This window comes from Heterocephalus glaber, unplaced genomic scaffold (genome assembly GCF_053883595.1).
Source record: "Heterocephalus glaber isolate CG9 unplaced genomic scaffold, H.glaber_assembly_v1.0 deba00001606, whole genome shotgun sequence".
NCBI classification, from domain to species: Eukaryota; Metazoa; Chordata; class Mammalia; order Rodentia; family Bathyergidae; genus Heterocephalus; species Heterocephalus glaber.
The window spans coordinates 10,360,534-10,375,434 of NW_028258377.1; the positions used below are offsets into that span (position 1 = coordinate 10,360,534).

The 14,901-nt window shown below is 41.7% G+C and overlaps 1 long non-coding RNA gene across 4 annotated transcripts in view; it reads right to left on the minus strand.

Moving 5' to 3' along the window:
- The window catches only part of LOC147822921 (uncharacterized), a 408,296-nt gene that overhangs the window by 165,468 nt on the left and 227,927 nt on the right, over nucleotides 1–14,901 (minus strand). For all 4 annotated transcript variants that reach the window (XR_015444740.1, XR_015444741.1, XR_015444739.1 and 1 more), the window contains exon 4: nucleotides 12,841–12,921. This is a non-coding gene — a long non-coding RNA (uncharacterized LOC147822921). The remainder of the gene's footprint in view (nucleotides 1–12,840; nucleotides 12,922–14,901) is intronic.

A 14,901-nucleotide genomic window follows, 5' to 3' on the forward strand; every position in this document is an offset into this window, starting at 1 on the left:
GACATCTCAGAACTGCTGAGCTGACTCCTATTTCATCAAGCATAGTAATAATACACTCAAAAGTTAACTGATGTGCTTATAGAAAATAAAATTCTTATCACAGATTTTCAATTAAATATCCAATTCAGAATGCATATATGTAGTATTTTCTTTTCTGTCAGGGTTTTCACTTGTGAGATGGCTAAAAGCATGGGTGATTTTTTTTGTCTCCATGCATCTGAGAATAACAGAGCTAGGATAGACTTCTTTTACAGATAAACAAACAAAGAGAAATTCTCTGTAGTATGTAAAGGCTCATGTGGAGTTGAGTTTAAATCCTTATTTTTTAAGGAATTCTAACTTTTTCTATATGTTCTTTTCTTCACAAAGATCTTCTAAATGACCATTTTCTTTCCTAGAGGACTTGGCTAGACAGCTGGTGAACTGCCCAGCTCCTTTCTAACTTGTTTTCAGAGAAGAAAAGATATTAAAAATAGTATGTTTGTACAATAATCAGAGGCCCCATGAAGAGGGCTGGCTTCTTCCATCACCATAAAATGAAAGTATAATAGTGGACCAGCCTGAAGGTGAGCATCAAGGGAACTTTTAATTTTGTACCTGCTAGTAATCTGATTCTGGGACTCAGCTCCCTTTGATTAACTGGCAGTTCTCTCTTCACATCTGTGTCATCCATTTGTAGCACATGCTCAGCCAAGGTTTCTCTTCAAATCATAATCATCTCTGGCAATCTCATTTCCAAGTGATTCAACAGACTTCTGAGAGATAACACGTTCCAAAGCTGTCCTGTCTTTTACATGGGACTCCCCATCCTACCCATGTGGCTAAACTCACTCTGAGAAAAGTATTTCATACATAGTTCATATACTCAGGGATCTTTCAGTACATGGAGAGTAAACAGGACTTGACAGGATAAATACAGGATTCTAGGTGAATACATTGCAGTAGATATGTTATAAATGGGAGAGGAATCAAGGAAAGCTGTCTGGGAGAAAGTCATTTACACTGAGGGGCAGGTCAACAGGTGAAGGAAGAAGAAATTCAAGGTAAGGAAACAGGCTATTTCAAGGCCCAAGAATGAAAGAAGAGTGAGTTTGAGAAACAAAATTTGAAAGAAACACTGACAATGTGAGTATATAGAGACAGGGAGGAGAAATTACAGAAATGAGGCCAAGGCATAGGCACGGGTGAAGTCCACAGGGTGTTACATGTTTGGATTTTTCCCTAAAGGCAAGGGGACACCACTATTAGGCTTTATGCAGAAAATATAGGAAAGGAGTGGTGGAGAGGAGAGAAGCTCATATGTGGGCTAATTTGGGTTGAAAGACCAATCCAACAGGGCTCTTGGAACATTTATGATGGAGTCAGTTCCGGAGGCCAAATTTCCAACCAGTCTCTCCTCCCATTTAACTCCTAATTCTGAACTTTCTACTGAGATCTAATGGTCTCAAATGGTCACCTAATGACCTCAGTACTCTCTCTGTATCTATCTCTGTCTCTGTCTCTGCCTCTGTCTCTTACTCTATCTCTATCTCTCTATCTCTCTTGACTGCAATCATTTCTTGTTCCATGCCAAACACTTTGGCCTGCTTTGGCCTGCTTGGAAGATGAGACTTTCTTTTAGCTAGTCCCAACAACCTCTTGTTGAATCTCCTATTAGTTCAGAAATCTCTTGCTCTGACTGAATGGATCTCTTTTTATCTCTCACATTCATGGCTTTATCCCTATACTCCCTTGCCTATAATGAACCCAAGTTCCTTAACTCTATCTAGAACATTCTTGACCACCCTTCAAGACTTAGTGCCTGTGTCCCATGAAGTCTGTAGTCATCTGTCTCTGAACCTACATAAATATTCATCTGATAGATCCTGTAACATTTATTATGTACCATTTTGTATGTATATTTTTGTCTTGGTTTTCTATCCCCTGGTAGATATAGTTAATTCCTTAATATAAGAATCATGTCCTTGGATCAAGGCCATTTGTGAATCCTCCCCAAAACCTTAGACAGAATAGATAATTCACCAAGTTAGAATTTAAATTCTGTGAGCCTCTGGGTCTTGTGGACATTCAATATAATTTTGCACCTTAGATTAAGAAAGTCTCCTTTCTTTTTCCCTTAATACCCTAATACCAAAAGATGTCATTTATGCCACACAGAGATGGAGCCAGTTTCTTTCAGAACAGAAGTTTGGACCTCTAGCTCATAGCTGAGAGAGCAGTGATGAGCACACACCAGTTGCTGGGGTTCCTGTGAGACATAGCAAGGGCTTTCAAAAAGACTGCTGACCAGGCCTGGCAGCTGGAATGGCCTCACTATACATTTACCACTCAGTGAGAATGAGCTGGCCAGGCAGAAATATCATCCCACTGATGAACGGAGTGTTCAGCTAGAGGTGGGGCTGGATTTCCACTGAGCCACCCACTGAGTCTTTCTCAAGCTCTCAGTTGGGCAAGAAGGTCAGGATTAGAGCTTTAGCCAAGATGTCAACTGCACCAGTTTGCATGAGACTCAGCATCTTGGGAACTTGAGACTTTCATGCCAAATCCAGGACGGTGACGTATAAACCAGGTTGAGCTGATTACCACTGTTAACCCCAATACAAGGGCACCACTCCATGCTAAGAAGCTGAGGCAGAAAGATTGCAAGTTTGAGCCCAACCTGAAAAACAGTGACTTAGTAAGACCCTGTTTCAAAATTTAAAAATAAAATGGCTTGTCTTAGTTACTTTCTTGTCACTGAGACACAATACTTGATATCCACAAATTAAAGCAAGAAAGGTTTATTTTGGCTTATAGTTTGTAGAGGTTTCAGTTCACAGCCAGCTGGGTCCAAGGCAGAGCAGCATGGCAGAGGGGCCTGGTATAGGAGAAACATCTAATGGTATAATAGCAGGAAGCAGAGAGAAACATCAAGGGACAAGAGAGGGAGAGACACCCTTCCAGGCCTTGCCCCAGTGACCCACTTCCTCCAACCAGGCTTCACCCCCCAACATCACATTTAACTATAAACTCATCAGTAGACTAATACAGTAATGAATATCACAGCCCCATGATACAAACACTTCCCAAAAGCTCCACCTGTAAGTGTGTGAGGCTTTGGGGGGACATCTAGATGCAAACTATGGCAGAGCTGGAAGTGGGCCTGGTGGTACAGACCTGTAACTCTAGCACCCTAGGAGATGGAGGAAGGAGGATTGCAAATTCAAGTCCAGCCTTGGCAACTTAGTGACTTAGTGAGACTCTACCTCAAAATTAAAGTAAAAATGGGCTGAGGATTATACTTCAATCACTATGAAGGCCCTGGATTCAGGTGGGGGGGAGCAGGTAAGGGGAGGGGAGCAGGGGAAGGAAGGGAAGGGAAGGGAAGGGAAGGGAAGGGAAGGGACATGTAACCAAAATAAATCTGGACTCCACGTAGTTCTATCTGGATTAAGTATGAATTCAAAGAAATAAATCCAACCACAACTAATATAACATAATCCTAATCTCTTTATCTCTCAAAGTTCAAAAGGGGTCCAGTTTATAACCTACATTCTTATTTTCTAATCCCCTATTCTTTTTTTTTTCTTTATTAAATTCTTTTATTGGTACATTGTAGGTATACAACACAATTACATTTCCCATTGGGAATTGTACCTTTACATAATGCATCTTGGTTCTTATTTTTTCCCCATTCCTAGCCCTCCCTTCACACCCTCCACCCTTCCCTATTTACAAAGACTTTATTTCCATGTTTTCCATTTCTCATCATTTTTCCTTTCCCTTCTTTCCTTTCCCCTGCCCCTCCCAATACCCCTACCCCTTTGCACCTTTTCTTCCTATTTTGCATTATTGATTATTCATTCTAATCAATGGTACATTTTAGGTATACAGTATAATGACATTCATCATTGGAAATTTGCACCTTTACATAGTCTCTCTTGGTTCTTATTTTTCACCCTTGCCCAGCCCTCCCTTCAACCCCACCGGTCCTCCCTATCTACAAAGATTTTGTTCCTATTTTTCCATTTTCTCATATTAATCCCATTCCCTCCTATCCTTTCCCCTAGCCCTCCCACTTCCTTCCCCTTTGCCCCTTTTCTTCCTATTTCACATTACCTATTATACATTTAGTCCTTATTTACACTTTCAGTTTCTCACACTAGAGAAACTATTCGGTATTTATTCATGAGTGTCCTATTTATTTCACTTAAGAGTATGGCCTCAATATGCATCCATTTAGCTATAAATGTCTCTAGTTTCTCATTTTTTATGGCTGAGTAGTACTCCATTTTATAAAAAAACCACATTTTCTTGATCCAGTCTCCAGTTGATGGGCATTTGGGCTGTTTCCAAGTTTTAGCTATTACAAACTGTGCTGCTATGAACATGGGTGCACATATATCACTGTGGTATGGTTCTTTTAATTCTTTGGGGAAGATCCCCAGCAGTGGAATAGCGGGCTCAAATGGGACTTCCAGTCCTAGTTCTTTGAGGTATCTCCATACTGATTTCCACTTTTCTTAAATCTCTGTCCTACTTTGTGCCCAGGGCTCAGAAGCCATCTTTCACACTCCACCCCCTCCCTGAGGAAGCTGTACCTCTGCCTTCTGTGTTTCCTGAACTTGTAGGACTATTTCCCTACAAGAAGCTCCTCTGGGGCTGTTCCAGGAAGGCCTGGGGACCCAGCAACTTCATAGTCTAGTTCTCCTGCTCTGCCCGAAGAGGAGTCCCTAGGAAGTGTGGCTCTTTTTTCACCATGACTGCTTGCAGGAAGTTCTCTACTTCATTTCATTTGCACAAGCAGATCATTCTAAACTGCTCTCCTAAGTGCTGTGATGAGAATAATATGTGCACAGGGAGGTGTGTGGCCATGGAGGTGGGCACTTAGCTCAAGAACAAAGCAGACATTTGGTTGCTGGAACCAAAGCAGGCTCTGTTCCACCAGTGTGGGGTTTCTCATTGTTCCAGACCCAGAGAAGCTCTGGCTGTGGAAGAGGGAGCTCTGGAAGCTTCCATCCACCCAGCCACAAGAAGATAAGCTTGAAAATAAAATAAAATGCACAAACCACACCCAGTGGTGCTCTATTTTCTCAACCACTCAAGAAAACCAGCTTCTTAAAGGGGAAATCATATACCAGGGTCACTAGATCTGCAGAGAATCATTTATTTGGTCACTAGAAATGTAAATTAATTCTGTCCCTAAAGGAACAGAAGATCTTTCCACAGTAAATGCTAGTAACATATTGGCTGGAGAAGGATCTTCTGCATTATATTTCATATTTTCACCATCATGGCCCTTTATCATTGTCCTTTATGGAACATTATTATGATCTTAAGGATAATATGGAACCAGACTGCCTATGTTCAAACAAACTGGCTAACTACCGAGTCTTGAACAAGTTATTTAACCTCTCTGTGCCTTCTCTTTACTCCAGAAGATCCAATGAAGTAAGAGCTTCAAAATGCTTAGAAGAGTGCCTGGTGAACAATAAGCATCATGTGCTTGTTACATGAGTTTATCACTTTAAGTACTATTTAATTTGCATTTACATTGTGCCAAGACTATTCTCACAAAAGTTCCAAAAAGCAGATAGTTTAAAATATCCCTGGCTTACACCCAGGGAAGCAGACTCCCAGAGGATAAGAAACTCACCCAGATCACATGGTTGATAAACGGCAGAGGCAGGAGCTAAATCCAGGTCTATCTTGTGCCCAGGTCCTCAGCTTTGGCTCTTTTGCCATCCTGATTTTCAAACTCAGGTTTTTGAGAACTATCCTTCCAAGAATGGTCTAAGTGCCTTATTTAGTATCTTCCTCCCCACTAAGTCCCTCAGAAATCTGGGACTGTGTCTCATAAGAATTTGTGGGTGCCTCAGATCATGCGAGGAGATGCATAGCCATGGTGCTGAACAGCGTCCTCTTGGTTCCTTGAATGTAGAGTCTCCAGCTAGATCCTGTGACTTAAAAAACACCATAAGCCTCTACCAGAATGTCCACCTGGGAGGCAGCAATGAACTTCTGCTAAAACAGTCTGCTCCCTTCCTGCGGGCCTGTAACTCCAGCTTCCTGGGAGGCAGAGACAGGAGGACTGCAAATGTAAGCCCAGCCTTGACAACTTAGCGATTTAGTGAGACTCTACCTCAAGCCACCTGATACCCCGCTAAATACTCAGAAGAGTACTTCCCTGGTCAAGCATATCCTGGCCTCAATACCAAGTGATCAAGAAAATCTTAGGTTCCCCAGAGCCTGTTCCCTGTGTGGCCAGCCCTCATCAGGAGGGGAAGGGAGAGGTACCACCTCAGGAGGGAAGGATACCACCTTTGACTGTGAGGGCAGCTAAGAAGAGAGACTCAGGCCAGGACAAAGGACAAGATGATTCCTGGGCCTAATGACACAGCTGTGCCTAAACACTGACACTAAGAATAGTAAATATAAACAAATGGGATGATGGTGATAATGGAAATAGAAACTAATATGAATTGCAGAAGTAACTGAGTGTAGGGTGCTACTCTGAGCAACCTACACATAGTTCATATAATCCTCACAATGACCTTCACACATTACTAATAACCCTATTCTACAAATGTGAATTCAGACCCAGGAAGGAAAAGTCATTTGTCCAAGCACCCATAGTGAGTGGCAGGGTAAGGGAGAAGTCCCAGGTCTCGCATCTCTGAGTCTGTAAGTCCTTTTCCTTTGTTCCAAGACACTTGGACTGAGGTAGTCACAAGGCCATTTCCCCCTCAGCTCTGCAGATCCAACTTCTAAGCAGCACTAGTTCTCTGCCCAACCCCCAACACACCTCATGTCAAACTGGCCTTGTTGAAACTGCCCAGAATTCTCTGGGGCACATCTGACCAAAGCATAGACTGCCCAATACAAACAATGTTTCAGAGATAGTTTACATAAATACTAAATGAATCTGCTCCAAGGTCAGAGCTTGTATTAAATCTTCTGGGAATGCTGGTCTGGCTTTGCCAGCTCAGCAATCAGGTAGGCTCCTGCTACTCTGTACCACACCTGCCTCTCTCCTTAAGTGACTTTCACTATTACCTAGTCACCCTTATCAGGGCTTCTGCACCTTACTGAGAGGAATGTTACTGGCTCTGTGTGCCCTTTGTTTCCTCATACACAGCCTTCACTTCTCCTGTGCACTCCCCTACTCTTCTTTAAGCAGCTCCACACTGAGAATCTGCCTGGGGCTTTCCTGGGGTCACCGAGGCAGGGTGTAGCAAAAGCCTCCACAACAATTTGCTCCCTCTACATGGCATGTTTGAAGTTGGAGGGTGCAGCCCAGCTCCACAGAGTGAGCCTCTGAAATAGTGCACAAGGGCGTGGAAACAAGTCTTGACAACTAATCTCAGCAGATGAAACTATGCTTGGGCTGTAGGCTTTATGCCCTCTGCTCCGGAGAAGACACCCCAATTCTTGGGTCACTTTCCCCTGGATCCCCCAATGTTAAGCAGGTTATGGTTAAGGGAGAGGTCTTTGAAACCAGACGAAATCAGGCTCTGATTTCAGCTGGCTCATAGGCTGATACTGTGACATCAAACAGATTGTTTAGTCTCTCTAAACCTTGATTTGTTCACTTGAAAAATACAGCCAGCATGACCTTGGTTTGATCCTTTGAAAAACAGAGCCAGGCACAGTGGCATATACCTATAATCCCAGTACTCTGGGAGGCTGAGGCAAGGAGATTGCAAGTTCAAGTGCAGCCTGGGCAATTTAATGAGGTGCTACATCAAAATATAAAAAAAAAGTGTGGGATGTCCCTAAGTGAAAATGCCCAGGGTTCAATCTCCAGTATTAAAAACATTAGAGAAAATGAGAACACTTACCTCACAGATTTGTTGCTAGAGTCAGTGGAATCTTCCTCTTCTCAAATAATATAAGACCTTCACAAGCTGGTCCCTTTTCATCACTCTCATATGTACCTTTAACTCCTACTCTCCAGGACTAGGTATACTCTTCCCTCCCCACAAATACTATGTTTCATACTTTGTTCTTTTGTTTGACCATTCCCTCTATGCTAAATACTTTAGCCCAGCTTCTTGGGCTACTTTACTCCATTTTTTTCCCCACTGAAGCATCACTTTCTCTAAACAGCTTCCCTGATAGTCTCTACCACCCCAGACCAGGTCACATGACTTCTTATGAGGTCCCATAGCTCCTATCCTTCTCCCACCATGGCCCATATCACACTGAACTGGAATGTCCTGTGGGTAGATAAGTATCCCCATCTAAAATCTAAATTGTGCACAAAAAGGACCTTTCCTTGGTTGCTTGGTTCAACATTTTCCTCTGAGCTCTCAAATCATAATCTGAGTTACGCTAAGTAATACACGATAAGATGTTCTTGGCCACCAGCTCGACCCAATTCTAATTTCCCCATCCTCCCCAACTTCAGTCTGGGCTCTGGGGATCTCACACAGTGTTGTAGCATCGTTGGGGTGGGAAAATAGATGGAGAAGCTATTCCTTCATTGGCATCATTAATTCATGCAGACATATTTAGATATATTCCACTTATTTTGATATTATTGTCAATCTGCAGAGGTCTTAATCTGCCCCATGATCTCTCTCTCCAAGTCCAATACTACCTTGATTACTTCTATGTCTATCAGGTGCATGGCAATCTCTTCCCTATTCTCCATGCAATGCTGAGGTCTCTAAATTTTCCTAAGGCTATTTCTCCTAGTCACTCCACATTTTTATCCCCAGAAAATTAAATTTAGATACCCTATGTTCCAGGTTGTCCCCTAAACTGCCTGGATATGTTCTCAATCCTCACACACTCTCTCCATCATGTGTCTCCGAGAGTCAGTAGACCCTTTCTAAGGGAACAGCGCCCTGCTTATATCTACTGTCTTCCCTCCAACTGTCATCCATCAGCCCAGAAAATGTTTATCTTTTATGGAGTTGGGGTAGGGTTGGGAATACAAAGCTATGATTGATCTTATATTTTGGGGACTTCGAGTCCCTTGAAGGCAAAGATTTTTGGAATCCAAATTCTTAAGCTCTTAAAATCGGAAAGTCTTTTCTTTTAAACTACTGAGTCTGTGCCTTGAGTTTTCAAACATATTGTGAAACTCAAAAGCCAAAACTTAACTCATATATTTCTGTGTTCTGCAGTAACAACCCTTCCCAGAGGCAATAAATGCCTCAAGGTCTAGTTTGAACAGGTAATGTGCCAAAAGACGAAAAAATAAAAAAATAAGTAAGAACTCTGGGCAGTTAAGTACACAGAAATAGTATTCCACTAGCTCTGTTAATTGTCTGATTCACTGAGAGTCTGAGAGCTTTGAAAGTAATTATTTCATGTTTCATCAAAGCCTACTATGCGCTCAGTAAATGTTAGTTAAAAATAAATTTATGAAGCTTGAGTGTTTCTGCTCACAGTATTTGGAAATTCAAGGAATCAACAATACAATAGATTATGAAATGGAGTCTGGACGAGTAACACAAAGGGAACAGAGCTCCCTAGAAAAGCTTTTAGGGTGTTGAAGCTAACAGAATGACTATTCTTGACCTTTCTCTACAACATTTTTAGAGCATTTCCTAAGAAGTTACTATGAGTCTGACCCTTGTAGATGTTTTATACACATTATCTCATTTAATGCCCATTTTAGGAAAGATGGCATTTTCCAGGGAGCAGGACTCCTGGGGTTTGGTGCTTACTTTTCTCACTCTGAGATGGGAGGACTCTCTTCCCCACAGAGGGGCTGCCCTATTTATTCAAGGGCTTATCTATTCAGGTAGAGTAAGAGAAGGTCAGGGAAGCACAGGAACCGAGCATCTCTTCTGGCACTGGTGGCGCTGACCTCATTGTATCTGCAAGTGAAAAGTCTAGAGACATATTTATCATTTCATCTCATGTTTTGTATCATCAGCTCTTGCACAGAGATAAATGTGTGGAGGTTAATATGGGGAAACTGGTTATAATTTCAGGAAGGCTCTTAGAAACCTCATATTGCATTTGCCTTGAGGCTCAGAATTTGACTTTCAATCAACACAGCTGAAATACGCAGCATGAAAATTTTACAGCAAGAGGAAAATCTGTCGACCAGAAAGTAAACTCCTTTATCAGATTAATTATTTACTTTTATTGGCTTTTGTTGTTCTGTTTTGGTGCTGGCAATTGAACCCAGAACCTCACACAAGCTAAGGACATACTCTACTACTGAGGTATATCTGCAGCCCCAGTTATTTCATTTTAAAGGGAAAATAATGCAGTATAAATCACAAGTGTATTGTTTCTCAGATTCGGGCTAGAATGAAGCAATGACCATACTTTTGAGAACAAAATTCAGTAATTTATTCAGATCTATCTTAAAGTTAATGCTGTCCAGCCATATCACCAAAGCAAAAAATGTAGAAGAGACAATGTTGTGCTGAGAAATCACTGCTAGACTTGGTCAAAAGTCTCAAGCTCAGGGCAGGACTCTCCCCCCCCCCCGCACTTGCTAAGTCACTAGGTGCCCAAACCTGTCTTCTCCTCTGCAGGTATCAATACTACCTATAGCATATGGTAGCTCATATCAGTTGCTACATGTGAAAGAGTTTTGTGCACTGTGAAACCCCATACCCTGTGAGAAGAGAGAAGGAAACCTAACTGCCAGGCTTATGTCCTATCTCTTTTGTAGGAATAATGAGAATAACAGCTGGCACTTCTATAGTGCTCTCCATATATCAACACTGCTTTGAATAGCTAACTTATTCAATCCCCAAACAATCTAAATGTGGTAAATACTATTATTATTCCCATTTTATAGATAAAAAAACTGAGTCATGACGCAACTTGCCCAAAATAGTAAACCACAATAATAAACTAGATGAGAATCTAAGCTAGGCTATCTAGCTCCAGAACCACTGTTCTTAATGCCTGTGGTAAGGACGTCTTCCTCCCCACCTCCCAACCTCCCCTTGTACATCTTTACCCTTTTCTCTCCTCTGAAGCCATTCTTCTCTTAGCCCTACAATAACTGAAAGGACTAAATCTCTCCAGGACAGAGCCCTCCTCAGGATCTTGAGCCATTAATCCAACTAGAGTTTTTATTATGAATCCAATAGGCACATAACTTCTGCTTGTTGGTCTTCTCTATGCCTTCTGAGGTCATGAAGAGCAAGGTGTGTCCCTTTGTCATGGGAGCAGCTCAAACACTGAGGATAATATTTAAATTCTCCTTTTTTAAAGACTATACATCCCAGATGCTTCAACATTTTATTCCATGAACATTCCTGGAACTTTTACAGATGCTTACCACTGACCTTTGAGTTCCTGTTTCTGTTCCCCAACTATGATTGTACATATAACCACAAGGTCAATCTGTCCAGGACAGAGGTCACAACTGTCATTTTCCATAACAATACTGCATAATACACATTGACAGCATTACAGAGAGCCAAGACAGATAGAAACTAATAGGCAGGCAGACAGGGATGGACCTTCAAGAGAGTTAGTGCGAAAGATGAAAACACATCAAAAGTTTGCCAAGAGACACATCTGAAGAAGGTCAGGCCTCAAGATAGAAAAGTAATGGCCAGGCTTTCACGACTCTCTAAGAGATAAACAACAACTTGAGATTATACTGTAATTAGCAATACCTGGTTGAGTAAGTCTAGATAGGCATCAGGTGACAAGGTGGGTGACCAGAACATCAGACCCATCTTCCCAGCTCTTCTTGTCCCCCTAAGAAGTGCCTTTTTTCTTTCAATGCTAGAAGTTGTAGACAAGCTAAAGTTAATGGTGCTAACAAAATAACTTTACTATGTGCTTCGCTTCTCTATTAGATCAATATTAGCTAAGCAACTATACTTGTAATCTTATTAGTCAATTGTAGTTTGACCCACATTGCATCTACCTTGTGATTTTGCTCTATAAAACATTCTTGGTGAAATAGTCACAGTGACAACTTCTTTTGGGACCCTTCCTGTCTCTCAAGAGCTTCCTCTCATAGACCTTTCCTACTTGTAACCTCCTTTATCCTGGAAATCCATTCTTTGATATTCGGGAGACATGAACACATTTGACATGTAGCATGTTGGGAGCTATTTTTCCCCCATCACACTAGCAGAGCTCAAAGTCATTCTTGTCACCTCAGTTCACCTTCTTTCAGTCCTGAGAAGGCTCTAAGATATGGAAGCTGTTTCCAGTAATTATCAACTTTCCTAACTGAGAAAAGCTCAGCCAATTCCCATCACCCAATGACTGATTTTTATGTTTTTAGATTCTCCCTCCTCATCCTCCACAACCTCCTTGGTTCTTCTTATTCTCTCCTTTAGACCCCTTTGTTCAGTTTCTCCAGTCTATTACTTCATTCACTATATAATATACAGTATACATACAAAAAGAGGGGGAGGAAGCGAGGAGAGAGAGAGAGAATCTCCCAACTAACTGGCACTCTACAAATTGGGGTCAGAAAATATTGGAATTGTTAGGAGCTCTAAAGAAGGGAGAGATTCACTGTATTTTTAATGCTTTGGAGAATTTGCATAGGTCTAATTTATCCAGAATGTCTTTCTATTCATCACAAATATGATTCTGAGCTAGGTGCTGGCATAAGGCCAGGCATGGTGGTACACACCTGTAATCCCAGCACTGGGGAGGCTGAAGCAGGAGGAATGCCATGAGTTCAAGGTCAGCCTGAGCTATATAGTAAGTTCAAGGCCAGCCTGAACTACAACATGAAGCCCTGTCTCAAGAAAAACTATGATTCTGACTTTACTTACAGTAGGGGCTCAATAAGTGCTTGATGAATTTAAATAAAGGAGTATACATGTATGGTGTACATATATATATGATGATCCATAATGCTTCCAAATGCTGATTGCAAGGAAGGCAATTGAGAGATATACATACCTTATTTTGTAGGCTTTACATTTATGTTTTCATCTTGTAACATGCTCACCAGCCATCTCTGTGTTCCTTTGATTTTATTCCCTAGACAAAATAGAATAAGAAATCATGCAATTTGCAAAGAAATGTCTAAATGAGGAAAAGCACTTGTAGATTTTTCTCAAGGATATTCTTTATTCTGGCTTAGTTGTTGAATTTGGGAAGATTTTGAGGTACCAATGGTGTGTTTCAATAATAACTTCCTTAGATGAAGTGTTTTCTTTTTCTTTCCCTCTATCTCTCTATATAAAACTGTTTAACTCTCACAACAGAAGGTAGTTGCTGTGGAGTCAATCTATAATCTTACAGAGTTGTTAACTATTATAAACCATTTAGAGGGATTGACATTTAATAGATCTCCTCTACCTTTGCACATTGCATCACACATCACACATCACCTCAAAACTTTGACTTTGATCCCTATTCTGGATTCAGTGTAGATAACCTATGTTCGCTCCACTTGGACTCAGATGAGATGACAAAGGTGGCAGGAAAGGATCCAGGACCACCTCATTATCTTTCTAGGAGACTGGTGCTGGCAGCAGGTGGAGTTCCTAGTTCTCCTCCAAGTGGCCTTCCTTGCTATGTGGTCTTTCTACAATGAGATTGCCTAGATTTCTTTACAGAGCGATTTCTTTACCAAGCCTCTTAAGATCTGGGATGGAGGGTTTTAGGGCATCACTTTCACTACATTCTCTTGGTCAAAGGTAGTCAAAAGGTCAGTCCAGATTTAAAGGTGGGGGAAATAAACCCTCTTTGGAATGGTGAAACTGCAAAGTCACATTGCAAAGGGTTATAGACACAAGACAATATGATTCACTGGGTGCCATTTAAAACAATCTACTACAAATAGGCACTCTGAGTGGACGTAATCATGTTACTCAGATGGGGGTGAGTAGGACTCTCCCCTCCAAACCCTGGGGAGAGGTGATCTAGAGAGTTTCACCAAGCCAGAGTGTGTTTACCAGAACTCAAAGGTGCCTAATGGGGCTGGAAAAGGTACTCCCTGAGGCACACCTGCACCTGAGGGAATAGGGTTAGCTAAAATGGGGACTGCTCTCCAAGACCCAGTGCATGGGCTTGGCAGCCTGACAGACCTGGATTCAAATCTCAGTTTTTCTACTTCCTAGTCCTGAGAAAGGTCAACTTCTATGAGCCTTTTTGTCTCAAGCACAAAATGGGTGAAATATTATTATTAGAAGCCTCCCAAAGTCTTTTTTAAAAATTAAAGTGTTTTGGGTAAAGTGTTCAGCATAGTAGCTGACAAAGAGTAAGTGCTTAATAAAAAGATCTCCTTTCACTTGAATTCAAAGTTTTTCCCTGTAATGAAAATGTTCCTTCTACTTCAATGAACCTGGACTTAGAAGATAGATTGGACTTTCCTTGGCCTAGAAATAAGAGTGAGAGTCTAAACATGAACAACCTGTGCAGCTCTGGACTAGTCAGTTAGAACTGATTAAGTCTTATGGTTGGGGCAAGGTCTTTGGTCTCCTAAGGCTCCTTAGACTGAGCATTGACCCTTAAGGAGTTGCTGGATTTGGGGGGAGTCCAGGAGGTCTTGGGACACGTTAGGGTGGGCTGGGTGGCAGGGAAATCTGTGAAAGCTTTGGAGTAATGGCTGTTCATCAGTAAACAGAGATACTTCAGTACTGTAACCCCAAAAATGATGATGCAGGTATGAACCGGCTAGGGCAACAGCCCCTACTAGGGGTAAGAAATGCCAAGTTCCTTCTTGTACAAGTAGCATAATTAGTACAGCCAGGATGGAAGAGAGGAGCCAAAAATCTCATCCCTCTTTTCTGAATGAGTGGGGCTCAGCTGACACTCAATCATGATTTAAATCAGAGAACAAAAGAATTGCAATTGTGTTGGGACTTCACTGCATCTAATATCCTGCAAACCAGAAATGGCAGATCAATAGCAGACAGGAAGCAACAGTGAAAGTGAACATCCCTGGGAGCACATGAGGAGTGTCAAAGGCTCTGCTGTACACAAACCTCAGTAAGGCAGAGACACAATGTCTTC